Genomic DNA, 17,763 nt, shown 5'->3' with positions numbered 1-17,763 from the left:
CACAGTCTGCAGGCCCCTAACCTGATATTAACCCTCCGAAGAGTTCCAGTAATAACTTCAGAGCCCAAGAACACACGGAAGATAGTAGCACATTACTTATAAAAGCATAAGCTAAAATGGCATACAGCAAAGAAGTCATTACCATTTACATGGACAAATGCTTAGTACAGGGCCTGAGGATATAGTAGTGCAGGAGTAAGGAGCAAGCGCAGCACATAGGTTCCATCCCCAGAACCACGAAGTCTCCTGAGCACCGCTGGGTGAGGCCCTGACGGGCCTCAGCACTGCAGGGACCAAGCAACACCCAACCTAGCATTGAACTGATGGTACCACTTGGGAACTCCCCCACAAAAAAAGTTTAATGCAACCAACGCTCCCTAAGCCTACCAAATCATAGCAAATACCACACGGAATCTCCAATAATACTGACGTACAATTAAAACAGGAATTGCATGACCAAGAGCCACCCTTTGTCGTGGGTAAGGCAATTCTTGGGGAGAGTCCCACTCGGCGTGTGCTACCTCCGGAACAGCTGCAGTGAATCCAACTATTTCCATTTTTTGTCTTTGGTCATATTCTTCTTTTATTGTTTTGGTCTTGTGGCAGTTTCACTTATAAGGTTACAGTAGCGTTAACGCTTATATTTATGATGTACAAAGTTCTTGCACCTTCAACACCCCCACCAAAGGGCCCACGCTCCTCCAACACTGTCCCCATGTAAGAGAAACGGGGTCCTTGTACAGGTCTTCGGTTGCAGCAGGACTTCAGGGAAGTAGGAGATAACTCTACTCTGTGAGCTTTGGGACACCTGGGATCACACAGGCAGGCATAATAGGTCCCTTTTCCTTCATGTTCTTTTTTTGGTGGGGGTCACACCCATCCATGCCAAGGGGTTACTCCTAGCTCTGCACTCAGGAATTATTCCTGGTGGTGCTTGTGCGACCATATTGAATGCTAGAGATCAAACCTGGGTTGGCCGTGTGCCAAGCAAATGCCCTGCCCACTGTGCTGTCCCTTTCACGTTCTCTTATCCCCAAACAGTCACCTTTTCTACTGCCTAAACAACCTGCACCAGGACAACATGGATTTTAAGCTGATATCCTTTGGTCCTGGACCCCTGACATCCTCATACAACATTTTTAATAGGATTCATTTAAACTGTGCACGGCAGAGCCTGGCCAGCTCCCCGTGGCATATTCGATATGCCAAAAACAGTAACAAGTCTCACAATGGAGATGTTATTGGTGCCCGCTCAAGCAAATCCATGAACAATGGGACAACAGTGCTACAGTGCTACATTTATTTTATTTTCTTTTTGGGTCACACCCAGCGATGCTCAGTGGTCACTCCTGGCTCTGCACTCAGGAATTACCCCTGGCTGTGCTCAGGGGACCCTATGGGATGCTGGGAATCGAACCCATGTCGGCCGCCTGCAAGGCAAACGCCCTACCCACTGTGCTATCACTCCAGCCCCTACAGTGCTATATTTAAACACTTCGGAATCCCAGGTGTTGAGAATCCATAAGTATCACCCTCTCCACTAGTTCATATTTTGTTTTGAAGAACTGAAGGCCAGAAATAGTACAGAGGGGCCAGAGCGATAGCACAACATGGAGGGCGTTTGCCTTGAACGTCGTCAACCCAGGTTTGATCCCTGGCATCTGATAGGGTCCCCCGAGCACCGCCCAAGAGTGATTCCTGAGTGCAGAGCCAGGAGTCAGCTCTGATCATTGCCAGGTGGAACCCCGCTCCCCCCAAAAGAATCCTACTGATCCACAGTGGTAAGAACCATCTCTTGGTCTATTGGTACTTGTAGGGATTCAATCTTCAGGAAATCTTGTAGGCCCAGTCCAAGCAGAGGGGCCAGAGCGATTCTACAGCAGATAGGGCATTTGCCTTGCCAACCCGGGTTTGATTATTGGCATCCCATAGGGTCCCCCAAGCACCACCAAGAGTAATTTCTGAGTACAGAATCCAGAGTAATACCTGAGCATCGCCAGCTGTGGCCCTAAGACAAAATAAGAAAACCAAAAGAAAGCAGAGACTAAGAAAAATCATCCCCCAAAATGGATAGGTATGAGAACTAAGACTATGATCTTGGAGAAAGAGTTAGAATAAGGGATAAAAGAAGGGCTCGGGGCTGGAGCAATAATACAGCAGGTAGTGCGTTTGTTTGACTTGCAGCCAACCCGGGTTTGATCCCTGGTATCCCATATAGCTCCCCCAGCACCGTCAGAAGTAATTCCTGAACGCAGAGCCAGGAGTAACCCCTGAGCATTGCTGGGTGTGAGCCAAAAATAAAAAAAAAAAATAAAAAAGGACGGGCTTAAAGGGCGTCCAGATACATTCCAGGCCTCTGTTTGGTATGGCTATTCAGCATGCTCCACCTGGCGGCCAGAGAAGGTACAGCAGGTAGAGCACTTGCTTTTCATGTGACCAATCGGGGTTTGATCCAGGGCAACTCATATGGTCCCCCAAGCCGCGCCAGAAGTGATCCCTGATGCAGAGTCAGGACTGACCCCTGCACGCTCCGGGCATAGCCCAAAACAAGTATACTTGACCAATTCAGATCAGGCAATTGGACTATCCTTTAAGCTCCCACCCCAGCCCCAAATAGTAAACAATCTGAAAAGACCCGTTAACTGTTGAATAAATCAGACAAATCACAAAACTTCTTAAAACATAATGAGCCCCGATGATATCAAAGGTGATCTGATTCGAGCCTTCTGGGCTTGCACTAGGCACTATGAGCAGTTTCAAAGCTTGCAGGGGAAAAAAAAAACCATGGGAAGATACACCTATAAGTTTAGAAAGCTTATTTAGAGTCAGAATGTCTGGAGGTACGCGCTGTGGTTCAGTACTTCCTGGTAATGCTGATGCAATCTATCTTCAGACTAGCACTTGGCAACTACTGAATTCATGAGTTCAATGCAAAAAGGGGTATATGGCAACGACAAGTTGAGAAACAACAATTGTAGAGGGAGAATTTCCTATAAGCATTTCCCAGAAACAACCAGTTAGAGTGTAAGCCACCGCATTTCTCTGGAAAATAATTTGAAAACTATAGCAAGAATTAATTGCGCTGGGGCTGGAGCAATAGCGCAGCGGGTAGGGCGTTTGCCTTGCATGCGGCCAACCCGGGTTCAATTCCCAGCATCCCATATGGTCCCCTGAGCACCGCCAGGAGTGATTCCTGAGTGCAGAGCCAGGAGTAACCCCTGTGCATCGCCGGGTGTGACCCAAAAAGCAAAAAAAAAAAATAATTAATTGCGTTGACACCATAGAGGAGGCAGCCCTGCCGCCCTGCGCCAGGGATTCGGAGAAGGGGCTCAAAGAACAACCATGGCTTCCACCACTGACCAAGTCACACCCACCCGGGCAGCTGCTGCTGCTGCTAGAAATTCTGGAAGAGGCATAAACTGCAACCAGTTGCTTCCACCAAGATGTGGTGCCACTGCCACCTCGGCCCGCCACCATCAGCCCCCAAGCAAGAAAAAGCAGCCAGCCTGGAAGAAACCCTTTCTACCTTCTTCTGGCTTCTCGCTATAGTGCCCCCTACTGGCAGAAACAGGAAGCAAGCCAGCATAATCTAAAAGGTTGGCGGAGTTGGGTCTTCTGAAAAACAGCGTAGCAGAAAATTGCGGGTGTGCAGCTGCTAGATAATCACTGGAAAGCTGGCAATTAGGAAATTTCCTTAGAAAATTTCACTCAGGCGTCCCAAATATGCAAAGTGCGGCATAAAACCAGTGCCTTAATTCCAAACATCTTAAAGGGCAGAACTGAAAAGCCAGCCTGGGATGCTCCTTCCGAGCTTTCTGGGGGCAAGCAGGATTTCGCCTCATTAATATTCATACATTATCACTCATTTTAATTATGACCCTGTGATCAATCTGGCGTGAAAGTTTTGAGGACAAGGATGTGTTTTACAAGTTTAGTTCTCCTCACTGAAAATGACATAAATTAAAATGTAAAATGCATTATCCAATTATGTCTAAAATAATAATAAAATTATGTATCTATAAAATACATAATAGAATATCCCTTCTACAAACCAGCCATTCTTATCACAGTTAGAATTCTAGAACAAACACCAAGTACATTATAGCGCATCTATAATTTAACCTGACATAAATCGAACCACCTCAGGCAGCTCTCAGAAACGGTTATACATTAAAAGCAATAGGGTGAGGCTGACATCATCCTATGATGATCAGCTTGTCTGGCCTGAACCCAAACAACAAAAAAGGCACGCACAATTTATTGAGAAGAACATTTACTCTGAGGACAGACTTCAGGCTTCTGTCGTACTAATTCAATTTTGACAAGTAATGTGTAAACTCTAAAAGCATTTAGCTACTAACTATGCAAGCAGCAAAAGTGATTTTCTCCTGTTTATAGAGAGAAAATGGTTTGACCTATCCATTATCATACTATACTCTGTCCTGGCAGAAGGAAAGGGCTCTGAAACTAGACTTCTCAACGGAGACAACCGAAACCAAAGAACTTCTTTGCTTTATTGTACTCCGAGCCTGAAAGCCCTCAGAAATGATCGAATGTGGCATGTCTGTCCCATGGAACACAGTACTCCTTGGATAAGCATGCAACTCCTTTCTAGAGTGTTATTAACTGTTGTCCTGAAAACAAATTAATGAACAAAGTGGCCTCCTTCCTGCTTTTGACCACTATCATTATTAATTTTAAAAGCTTTTCTAAGTGATATGAGGATTTCAAACAGCAACATTCACCATCACATAAAAACACAAGGTGGGGGGTTGGTGTCACTGTAGCACTGTAGCACTGTCATCCCGTTGTTCATCAATTTGCTTGAGCGGGTACCAGTAACGTCTCCATTCTGAGACTTGTTGTTACTATTTTGGCATATCAAATACACCACGGGTAGCTTGCCAAGCTCTGCCGTGTGGGCAGGATACTCTCAGTAGCTTGCTGGGCTCTACGAGAGGGACAGAGGAATCGAACCTGGTCAGCCATGTGCAAGGCAAACACCCTACCCGTTGTGCTATCGATCCAGGGGAGTTGGTGTCAGATGAAATAATGAGGAGATAGTTTCACTGCTTTTGCTCCCCATGTTGTAAATCTCCCACACAGTGGAAACTCCCTGAAACCTAACACCCGGAGAATTTTAGAAACTAAGGCCCCTGGCTAACAGGAGTAGTTTGGACTTAGAAAATATGAACAGGCTTGTCTCCTACTGTCCAGGAATGCTGGGGATGACCTAGAGAAAAAACTGGCATTCAGCCCAAATGTATGATCATCTAATCTTTGATAAGGGACCAAGAGATGTGAAGTGGAGCAAGTAAAGCCTCTTTAACAAATGGTGCTGGCACAACTGGACAGCCACATGCAAAAGAATGGGCTTAGACCTCGACCTGACACCATGCACAAAAGTCAGATCAAAATGGATTAAAGACCTCAACATCAGACCACAAACCATAAGGTACATTGAAGACAAGGTTGGCAAAACCCTCCATGGATATTGAAGATAAAGGTATCTTCAAAGATGACACGCAACTGGCCAACCAAGTGGAAACAGAGATAAACAAATGGGACTACATTAAACTAAAAATCTTCTGCACCGCAAAAGATACAGTGACCAGAATACAAAGACTATCTACAGAATCGGAAAGGATATTTACACAATACCATCAGATACGGGGTTGACATCAATGGTATATAAAGCACTGGTTGAAGTCTACAAGAAGAAAACATCCAACCCCATCAGAAAATGCGGCGAAGAAATAAACAGAAACTTTCCCAAGGAAGAGACACGAATGGCCAAAATGCACATGAAAAAGTGCTCTACATCACTAATCATCAGGGAGATGCAGATCAAAACAACCATGAGATATCACTTCACACCACAGAGACTAGCACACATCCAAAAGAACAAAAGCAACTGCTGTTGGAGAGGATGTGGGGAGAAAGGGACCCTTCTACACTGCTGGTGGGAATGTCGGCTAATTCAGCCCTTTTGGAAAACAATATGGACGATTCTCAAAAAATTAGAAATTGAGCTCCCATTTGATCCAGCAATACCACTGCTGGGAATATATCCCAGAGAAGCAAAAAAGTATAGTCGAAATGACATCTGCACTTATATGTTCATCAAAGCACTCTTTACAATAGCCAGAATCTGGAAAAAACCCGAGTGCCCTAGAACAGATGACTGGTTGAAGAAACTTTGGTACATCTATACAATGGAATACTATGCAGCTGTTAGAAAAAAAGAGGTCATGAATTTTGCATATAAGTGGATTGGCATGGAAAGTATCATGCTAAGTGAAATGAGTCAGAAAGAGAGAGACAGACATAGAAAGATTGCACTCACCTGTGGAATATAGAATAACAGAGTAGGAGACTAACACCCGAGAATAGTAGAAATAAGTACCAGGAGGTTGACTCCATGGCTTGGAGTCTGTCCTCACATTCTGGGCAACTCAGAGAAGGGGACACCATGTAAAATGTGGTCTGAGGCCATGCGGGGGAAGGGTGATGCCTGCTGAATGTAGACCAGAGACTGAACACAATGGCCACTCAACACCTTTATTGCAAACCACAACACCTAATTAGAGAGAGAGAACAAAAGGGAATACCCTGCGATAGTGCCAGTGTGGGGTGGGGGGAGACGGGACTGGGGAGGGTGGGAGGGATGCTGGGTTTACTGGTGGTGGAGAATGAGCACTGGTGAAGGGATGGGTTCCCGAACTTTGTATGAGGGAAAACATGAGCACAAAAATGTATAAATCTGTAACTGTACCCTCACAGTGATTCACTAATTAAAAATAAATAAATTTTAAAAAAAACTGGCATTCGGACAGTGGACTATGAAAGGAGCTGCTCATTGCAGCATTGCAGTTTAGTCTTCACTTCAAGTTGTCAGTAGGTTCTCGGAAACTGCACCTTCAAGTGAGATGACACCCAGTGAAACAGTGCCCTCAAATAACTGTTTTGTTCAAGGTCGGTCAGGATTTTTCCCTCATCAATGTCATAATGAAGTTTCAGGAGAGGATCTGCTACACCAGCGAAAGAGAAAGTGGGATGTGATCTGAATGCCCACTAGTGGTAAAGAGAGTCATACAGGGGATTAAACGGCAATTCAAAGGGCTAATTCTGTATGTGAAAATATAAATCAATATATTTATATATAGACAATAACTGCAGGCTTGCATCATAAATGCATTAAGTTTACCTGTATGTGCCATGTACATGTGTGTATAGATGCAAAAATATGATGGAAAGTATAAGAGCAAGAAGTTGCACATAAATAGGATAAGCACATGCTACATATTAGAGGGTATTATTGCCTCTCCAGAGGAGAGCGGGAGATAGAGACCCAGGGAATGGTAAACAGAGGTTTGGCTATTTTAAAGTTTATTTCTTTTGAAAATAGCAGCTGAAAACAAATATTATGAAACAATAACAGTTGGTGGTTTTATGGTGAACACATCTTTTTGTTGTCCTTTTTGTTTTTTATGAGTTTTAAATATCTTATAAAAAACCTTGAAACTGGAGCAACAGCACAGGGGGCAGGGTGTTTGCCTTGCACACGGCTGACCCGGGTTTGATTCCCAGCATGCCATATGGTCCCCTGAGCACTGCCAGGAGTTATTCCTGAGTGCATGAGCCAGGAGTAACCCCTGTGCATTGCTGGGTGTGATCCAAAAAGGAAAAAAAAAAACCCTACATTGAACTAGATGCAAGATCACCAATGGGTGTTGTTTCTGTCCATTTTCTTCTTTGATACATGAGCAGTAGCAGGGCCAGAAGTATGTTCCCTTGAGCAACTGATCACTTCTGAACATACTAGAAACTTAGTATTTCCTACCAATGCGATGAGGGTTGAGTTGTTGCACAGACAGGCTGCAAGTAATATACACCACAAAGGCATGTTGCGATGTAATCTATTCCCACAGAGCAAACCAGCCCAAGCAAAGTGTCTTAAAACAATACGTGCTATTACTGATGAAAAACATCGGAGCCAACTGGGTGGTTCTGCTCATCTGGATCATGTTTCTTTCATCTGGTTTGTCTATGCTTCCGAGGCGGGCTGATGGGCTGAGGGCAGGCTGGACTAAAATGGTTTTGCTCACATGGGGCAGTTGACTAGAAATTGGATGGTGAAAATAGCTAGGCAATATGTCTTTCATTATCCAGCAAATTAGCCAGGCTTGTTCGCATATCAGCTAAGTTCCAAGAGACAGGGACACAAATTACTTCTGCCATATTGACTTGACAAAGCCAGAAGGAAAGCAAGGGGAAAATAACAGACCATATCTCTTGGTAAGCGGAAATGCAAATTTACTTTTCAAAGGATAGGGACATGTGCGTGGTGTAGTATGTGTGTATGTATGTATGTGTCTAGAAATATCTTGCAGTCCATCTACCACACCATAGCTTTCTATGGATCACCAAATTAAGAGTTTCGGTCTATGATTGGTTAAACTTGATGTGCCACAAAACATAAAAGATGAACTGTCACATATCAAAAGAGAGTCTTCCTAGAGTTTTCCTTTCAATTGTGCAGTTTTTGGTTTTCCGATTTTGTTTTATGTACTTCCCAAACACATTAATCAGACTTCACTCTTGAACACTAATAGCCTGGCTCTATAGAGCACACAAATCACCACACCCAAAATTATTTTCTGGATAATAACGGACAGGTAACAAAGGCTGGTGGCCTGAGATTGTCTCAAAAGTCACCTTTACAATAGTGAAGACTGGACAGTAAATAGAACCTATAGGCTGTTGTCATTTACCTTGAGCCAAAGTCGATCTGCAAAATAACTGATTAAATCATTCAGCTGTAAGTTGTAAATCTCAGAGAGAAAAGAACAAATCAATAGAAAGACACAGTTGAGCACTTTACTACCTATGATGTTCACTGCCTTTTAGATGAACGAAGATTGATGTCGCAAGGAAATTCTGAAACATGAAAACTCAGAGGGAACTGGCTGTGGTTCGCATCATCCTTAATTCGCATTATTTTTGCTTTTGCTAACCTCTGTTTATTAACCCTTTGGGCTTATATCGTAAAACTATAAGTTATATTACACAAAAAAATAAAATGAAAGTCCCATTCTTCCTTTTTACTCTGCTGTGCAGAAAAAGAACATAAATCACAGAAGTTGAAAGATCTATCAACTCCACATTTGCCTGCAAGAGAAACGATCTGAAGGCACAGCATGGGGTTTTCTGGCCTTCAGGTGAGCATGAACTCAGAAGTGAGAAAAGGAACCTGGTCTGCCTTGGCTGTGATGTATGAACGAGGACATGCTGAAGAACTGGTTCCAACAGCCTTTCAACTACCAAAGAAAAGGTCTCATATTCTATTTTCTTGAGTTTTAAGCATATCACTCCCTAAATCTGTTTCAATTGTGCTAATTCATTCAGATACCAAAATATTCACCATTTAAAGTATATGATTTAGGCAGTCCCAGCTGGGGCCGGTGCTCGGCTCTGGCCGAGTTTCGACCCGAGTGCCCATGCCTCTGCCTAGCTGGTGGATGTGGAATGAGCAGAAACCAGAGACAGCTTTAGGATTTGGGGTTCCAGCAAGTGCTTGCAACCATGTATGGAGACTGTGAACTAAGCTTTTGCTACATGCTGTTCCAGGAAGGGAAATGATTCATTTTCCAACTTAAATCTCCACGGACTTAATTACTATAATACAGAAATTGTAAACTGCGCGGCCGCTACTGCGGCCGCGCAACATATTATCTCTTCATTCTCATCAGTGGAAAACTTATTATCAAATATTTCCTTGTTAATAGAGCTGTATTCTTGGGGGATAAATTCCAACAAAAATAGTGAGTCGGTTTTGAAACTCCAACAACAATAGTGAGTTGTGTGTTGAAATTTGGAATGTAATCAAGGTAAAGAGAAAAGGAAGTGAAATTATCACTCACGCACGGGGGGGGGTTTGGGGGGTGAGGGGTGGGATGTATACTGTTTTTTTTTGTTTTTGTTTTGTTTTTGTTATTATTGGTGGTGGAATATGGGCACTGGTGAAGGGATGGGTGTTTGAGCATTGTATAACTGAGATATAAGCCTGAGAACTTTGTAACTTTCCACTTGGTGATTCAATAAAATAAATTAAAAATAATAATAAAAAATAAAATTAAGTATATGATTTAGGCTCCCCACCCAGACAAGAACCGGAGTGGCCACACACATGAAACGACTCCTCTGCTCCTTAGAGACTATGATCCTGGAGGGCTACTAATCACTTTTGGCACCCAGCGGCTTCTTACAGAAATGCATCTAGACTGTGAACTGAGCTACAACCCCAGGCTGCCCGGGGTGGGGAAAGGTTTCTTTTTTCTCTCTTAGCCTCTTCTTTCTATTGGACTGGCGTGGGCAGTGCAGCGGTGCCCACATGGCGATCACCATCTTCCAGACCCCATTAACTAGAGGTATGAGATTGCAGTGACGTGGCGCACAGGAGATCTTGGGAAGGGGGGTGTTACTAGCACACTCCCCACCCAGACGAGAACGGGAGCAGCCACACACATGAATAGGCTCCTCTGCTCCTTAAAGACTATGATGCTGGAGGGCTACTAAGCACTTTTGGCACCCAGCGGCTTCTTACAGAAATGCATCTAGACTGTGAACTGAGCTACAACCCCAGGCTGCCCGGGGAGGGGAAAGGTTTTTCTCTCTCGGCCTTGTCTATTGGTGACTTCTGGCAAAAATCTCTCTGGACTTAATTACTAAAATATCAGAAATCCAAAACCGCGCAGCCACTGTCACAGCTGTGCAAGCTCATATATATTCTTCACTCTCAGCAATGGAAAACAAATTATAAAATGATGCCTTTTCCGCAGGTTTGATTGTTGGGGGAAAATTATAAATAATAATAGTGAGTTCTCTGTTGAAATATTGAATGTACTCAAAGTATAGAGAGTAAAGTGAAGATCATTAGCCACTCAGGTGAAGGGGGGTGTGGGAGGGGTTCTTGGTGGTGGAACATGTGCACTGGTGAAGGGTTGGGGGTTTGATAATTGTATGACTGAGACTTAAACCTAAAAGCTTTGTAACTTTTTTCATGGTGATTCAATAAAATAATTAAAACTCAAAAAAATAATGAAGTATATTATTCAGAGTATTTTAGAAAATCCACCCGGGTGGTACTGGAGTCATGACTCAATTCCAGAAATTTATATCGACCTAAACTAAAAGCCTTAGACCTATGAGCAGTCAATTTTAGTTCCCTCTCTCCATCCTCTGATGAAGACTAATCTCCTCTATAATCTGGTTTGTTCAGGTATTTCTTTTTGTTTGTTTTTTTCTTTTTGGGTCATACCCAATGATGCACAGGGGTTACTATTGGCTCACGCACTCAGAAATTACTCCTGGAGGTGCTCAGGGGACCATCTGGGATGCTGGGAATCAAACCCAGGTCGGCCGCATGCAAGACAATGCCCTACTTGCTGTGCTATCGCTCCAGCCCCTATTCTATATCTTATGAATAGAATTGTACAAGATGTGGTCTTTGGTGCCTTGCTTCTCCTAGATCCTTTTCCATGAGTAGAAAAATAAAACATGGGGCTAGAGAGCTAGTACAGTGGTTAAGTCACCTGCCTTGTACACAGCCAATTCAGGTTCAATCCTTGGCATCATATAATGGTCCTCTGAGCCCACCAGGAGTGATTGCTGAGCACAGAGGCTGAAGTAAGCACTGAGTACCACCAGGTGTACCCATCCCCCCTAAACATAAAAATATCAACCTGGCATTACCAAATCTTGGGGGATCTTTGCTCTTTCATCCTGGCAGTTCATCTTCACAAAAGCACTAAAGCATAAATCCATCACCTCCAACATTAAGCGGTGACATTTGGGGCTGGAGAGACAATACAAAGGTTAAGGTGCTTGCCTCACACGCCACCAACTCAGTTCAATTTCCAGCATCACGTACGGTCCCCTAAGCAGCAAAGAATGTACCTCGATCTTTTCTAACCTCTTTTTTTCTATAGCAGACTCTTCGCTGCTCTTCATTCCCTTCTGTTTGAAGGAATTTCTGCCACTTCCTTGAATCACCAGGAAGTAAAGAAGCGCTTCGGACCAGCACGGGCCCCAAAATGCTCCTTCAAACCCGCCTGGAGCTCCCCACTGCTCACCTCCCAAACATCCAGAGAGAAACTCACTCGGAATTCGTAGGAGCTGAAGTTTCTAGAGTCAGGAATGCCCTCTTGAAGAAATGGAATACAAAGGATAGCACTAAGGTAACCATCGATTTCGAGCAGGCATCAGTAACGTCTCTCATTGTGAGACTTATTGTTACTGTTTTTGGCATATCCAATACGCCATGGGTAGCTTGCCAGGCTCTGCCGTGCGGGCTCCATACTCTCGATAGCTTGCCGGGCTCTCTGAGAGGGGTGGAGGAATTGAACACGGGTCAGCTGTGTGAAAGGCGAACACTCTACCACTGTGCTATCGCTCCAGCCTGCGGTAACCATGTGACCACAAATAGAATTTTATTCGAAGACTGTTATTAAGAAATGGAATACAGGGGCTGGAGCAATAGCACAGCGGGTAGGGCGTTTGCCTTGCATACGGCTGACCCGGGTTCGATTCTCAGCATCCCTTATGGTCCTCTGAGCACCGCCATGGGTAATTCCTGATTACAGAGCCAGGAGAAACCCCTCTGCATTGCCGGGTTTGACCCAAAAAGCAAAAAGAAAAGAAATGAAATACAAGGGTCGGAGAGATAGTACAGCAGATAAGGTGTTTGCCTTGCATGTGGCCTACCCGGGTTCGATCCCCAGAATCCCATATGGTCCCCACAAGCACCCCCAAGCACTGCTGGGTATGTCCTAAAAAAAAAGAAAAGAAAAGAAATGGAGTACAAAATCAAGGACCTTGAAAAAGGGCCCCCCTTTTCTTTTGCTTTTTGGGTCACACCCAGCGATGCTCAGGGGTTACTTCTGGCTCTGTACTCAGGAATTCCTCCTGGTGGTGCTTGCGGGACTATGAGGGATGACGGGGACCGAACCTGGGTCAGCCGTGTGCAAGGCAAACACCCTACCCGCTATACTGTCGCTCCAGTCCCAAGGGGCCCATTTAAATGAGGGACCCTGGAGTTTCCAACTTCAGAAGCCCCTAGCGATTGTGCTCCTGTGGAGTAACAGGTGATTCCTCCTCAGCAGCTGAGGACTGTGGTCAGCAGAACAGCAGCTCTGCAGAGAGATCCTTCTCCTCCTCCCCAGAACCTGTAAACAAGTTCCCAAGCAGAGCAAAATGACCTGCTCATTTGACAAAAATTCAAGACCTAGAGGGACTCCATTCCTTCGCAACTAGCCCAAGAACATCCCTGGATTCACTGCAATGTTCACAATAGCTAAGATCTGGAAACAACAAACATTCAACAGTTAAACGCAATGTCTAGATACACAACGGATCTCATAGGAGCCGAGTCGTATTCTTGTACGGCACTGCAACACAAAGGGACATGAAGTTACAGCTAAGCGAGTGAAGTTACATCAAATGAGTCAGAAGGGGAAAAAAGACAAACACTGGATATGGAGTATAATGAAACAAAACAAAGAAATCACAATATATGTGGGGTATAAATAAAGCAAATAAATCAACAGTGAGCAGTGAAAACCAACACTAAGGTACTACCAACTGAGATAAGAATGCCAGACTGGGGGCAGGGTTGGAAGAAGCGTTAATATACTACTGCACACCCTGGCACCACTGTGTCCGAAAAAAGCCACAAAGCTAAGAAATGGTATATACAGGGGGGATGAAAGACCTAGAAGTGGGGAGATTACCATGGATTATTGAAGTGGGTGCAGTAGAACCAGTGCCAGAAGGCTTCATAAGCAACACTTCTTGGTTGTGGTTGGATAAGCAGAGAAACTACAGAACTATGGTTTTGAAGGTGTGAAGAGATGGATCACTGCATAATGAAGACTATCGCTCCCAGAATAGATAACTATGAGCACAACTAAATATTGCAGTTCCTTCAGGCCAATGACTTGAGTTACTTCTACTGGCACAGAGAAAGATTCCCAGTTCCCTTGAAGTGCAGTGATGATGTTCCTGCCTTTTCTACACTGGTTCAATTTTGCAGTTATTACATTCATGGCACAAATAATTTGGAAGCCCAAACCAAGATAGTGTGTTCAATTCTCTAGGAAGCCAAACATGTATAAAATTCGTAAAAAAAAAAAAAAAAAAAAAAAAAAAACATGACTGGTAAATGGTGTTCAGCTGCCGCTGAATCTTGAATGAACTTTCTTTGCAATCAGACCTGAAATTTCAGAATGATGAAAATAAATCGGGTTCAGATCAATCTATAAGATGCCAAGAATCATATGTATCTTTAAGAGTGGAATCAAAAATCAAGCAAATGGCCAAGCAGATGGTAGCTGCAAACACTCAGAATTCTGGAGGCCATGTGGGACGCATGAGAAAGAAGAGAGCGAAAAGACCGCAGAACATTCATCTGTGGGAATCATTTGTATATAAAAGGAGACTAATATTCAAAGAGAGGGTAAATAGGGGCCAGGAGGACAGGTCAATGTGGGGGTGAAGGGCACAGGTAAGGGGGTATACCCTTTCAGTATCTCTATTGCAAACCATAAGGCCCAAAGGGGGGGGGAGAGAGGGGAGAAGAGAGAGAGAGAGAGAGAGAGAGAGAGAGAGAGAGAGAGAAGAAAGTGCCTTCTCTCAGGGCACAGATAAGGGGGTATACCCTTTCAGTATCTCTATTGCAAACCATAAGGCCCAAAGGGGGGAGAGAGGAGAGAGAGAGAGAGAGAGAGAGAGAGAGAGAGAGAGAGAGAGAGAGAGAGAGAGAGAGAGAGGAAAGTGCCTGGGGGCTGGAGCAATAGCACAGCGGGTAGGGCCTTTGTCTTGCACGTGGCCGACCCAGGTTCGATTCCCAGCATCCCATATAGTCCCCGCGCACCGCCAGAAGTCATTTCTGAGTGCAGAGCCAGGAGTAACCCCCGAGCATCGCCGAGTGTGACGAAAGAAAGAAAGAAAGAAAGAAAGAAAGAAAGAAAGAAAGAAAGAAAGAAAGAAAGAAAGAAAGAAAGAAAGAAAGAAAGAAAGAAAGAAAGAAAGAAAGAAAGAAAGAAAGAAAGAAAGAAAGAAAGAAAGAAAGAAAGAAAGAAAGAAAGAAAGAAAGAAAGAAAGAAAGTGCCTGCCATAGTGTCAGGCAAGGGGGGGGCTGGGGAAACTGGGCCCTTTGGTGGTGGGAAATGTGCACTGTGAAGGGACGGGTGTTGGAACATTCTCTAACTGAAATCCAATCATGAACAACTCTGTAAATGTGTAACTCACTGTGATTCAATTAAAGAAATAGTAAATAGAATATTTTTTTAATGTTTAAAAGTTTTCCAAATGAGGAAAGGCACAGACAAAAAAAGAAAAGAAAAAAGAAAAAGACTGCAGAAAATCCTTTCCAACTTTCTCCAGGCCGTCCTCGGGATAAACACTCTTGCCCAGAGCTGAGGGCAACGGGGAGCAAGTCGGGTCTCAGGGCGGGTCCCCCTGGGCACTAAGGGGTCAGGACCGTCCGTCCTGCTGGCGCCGGCTCTCCCCGCCCGCCTGCAGGCGAGTGGGGCCCGTGCGCGCCCCCCAACCCGGGGCCCCTACTCACCCCTCTGGGTTCAGAGAAGATGGGGACCTGCGACGCAGCCGAGGGGTAGCGGGGACCAGCTTCAGACGGCTGGGGGCCAGCAGGCCGTGGCAGCAGGTGGCCTGTGGCCCTGGCAGGGCCCGTGGAGGGCAGAGGCATCACTGGGGCACGGCGGCCCCGACGTCCGGGCAGCTGCACGCGTCCACGACTCCAGCAGAAGCGCGGTGGCCTCACCCCACTCGAAGGGGAAAACGCTTGCGGCTTAGTAAGCGCCCACTTCATAAATAAGGCGTTCTCCCCACGTCCAGGGGCGTTTGGCATGACGCTAAGTCGAGCGGAAACAGCACTGGACAGGGGTGGGGACCTGGGAACAGTGCTGACTCGCCCACTTCCCACATGTTCCCCAGTACCGATGGGGCAGCCCCGCGCCGCCAGCTAAGGCCCAAAGCCAACACGGAAAAGCACAGGGAGAGGAGACAGACAGACAGAGCCAGAGACACGGAGAGACAGGGACGGAGAGAGACAGAAAGAAAGGAAAAGAGTCTGGCACAGAGGCACGCTTCTGGGGCGGGCGGGGGGCAGGGCAGGAGGGAAACTGGAGACATTGGTGGCCAGAAATGTGCACGGGAAAGGGACGGGGTGTTGGAACATTGTATGACTGAAACCCAGTCATGAACAATTCCGTGACTCTGTTATCTCATGGTGATTCACAGACAATTTTTTAAAAGCAGTCAGTGTCTCTTTAAAAGTAAGTGAGTGAACTGGGACTGGAGTGACAGCACAGCGGGGAGGGCTTGCACGAGGCTGACCCGGGTCATTCCCAGCATCCCATATGGTCCCCTGAGCACGGCCAGGGGTAATTCCTGAGTGCAGAGCCAGGAATAACCCCTGTACATCGCCGGGTGTGACCTAAAAAGCAGTGAGTAAACAAACAAACAAACAAATAAATAAAAATGAACTTGGGCTGGAGCAATAGCACAGCAGGTAGGACAGTTGCTTTGCACGCAGCCAACTTGGGTTCAATTCCCAGCATCCATATGGTCCCCTGAGCACTGCCGGGAGTAATTCCTGAGTGCAGAGCCAAGAGTAACCCCTGTGCAACACCAGGTGTGACCCAAAAATCAAATAATAATAATAACAATAATAATAATAATAAACATAAATGAGCTGTAGTATCCAGCTGTTGGCAATTCCACACAACAGCCCGGAATTACTGGGCAGGGCCTCCAGGCCCGGGCACACCGCTTGGGACCACCCTGCAAAACCAGCTTATCTCCTTCAATAGTCAACGAGATTTCGTCAAGTTTCTGCTTTTAATTGAAATTGTTTGAAACTCCCAGTGGCTTTAGGTACCCTAACACCATTTTTCCAGATTTCTTAACTGGCCGTGTGGATAACCTGACTTGAATTGACACCAAGAGATAGAGACTAGAATATCCTTTCAGAAACAGGAAGGTTAGGTTGTCATTTATGCTAATATGGTATTTTTGTAAATTAAGCTCTCGCTGAAGTAGCACACTTTCTTTCTAAAAAGAAAAAGGGAACAAAGCAATAGCACATGTTGGGGGGGGGTTATTTGCTTTGCACCTCTTGCACCTGGCTGACCCAGGTTCGATTCCCAGCATCCCATAGGGTCCCCCAAGCACTGCCAGGAGTAATTCCTGAGGGCAGAGCCAGGAGAAACGCCTGAGCATTGCCTGGTGTGACCCAAAAAGCAAAATAAATGTTTACTTGTAGGTATCTTCAAAAAAAATTTTTTTTAAAAAAAGGATAAAAGATGGGGGCTGGAGCAATAGAACAGTGGGTAGGGTGTTTGCCTTGCACACAACCGACCCGGGTTCGATTCCCAGCACCCTATATGGTCCCCTGAGCACCGCCATGGGTAATTCCTGAGTGCAGAGCCAGGAGTAACCCCTGTGCATCGCCAGGTGTGACCCAAAAAGCAAAAAAAAAGTAAAAATAAATAAATAAGTAAATAAATAAATAAATAAATAAATAAAAATAAAAAGTAAAAAAATGGAAAAAAAGAAGTTAGTGGAGCAGAGAAGAGGGGCAGAGAGCTGGAGCACGCAGGAGCCCAGAGTGGCTCCCAACGGCCACCCCCACCTGACTCCCGGCCCCTCACCAAAGAACTTGATTAATAAAAAGCAGCTCTC

Source organism: Sorex araneus, chromosome X (assembly GCF_027595985.1).
Source record: "Sorex araneus isolate mSorAra2 chromosome X, mSorAra2.pri, whole genome shotgun sequence".
In the NCBI taxonomy this organism is placed as follows: domain Eukaryota; kingdom Metazoa; phylum Chordata; class Mammalia; order Eulipotyphla; family Soricidae; genus Sorex; species Sorex araneus.
This window is presented reverse-complemented; position numbering follows the sequence as displayed.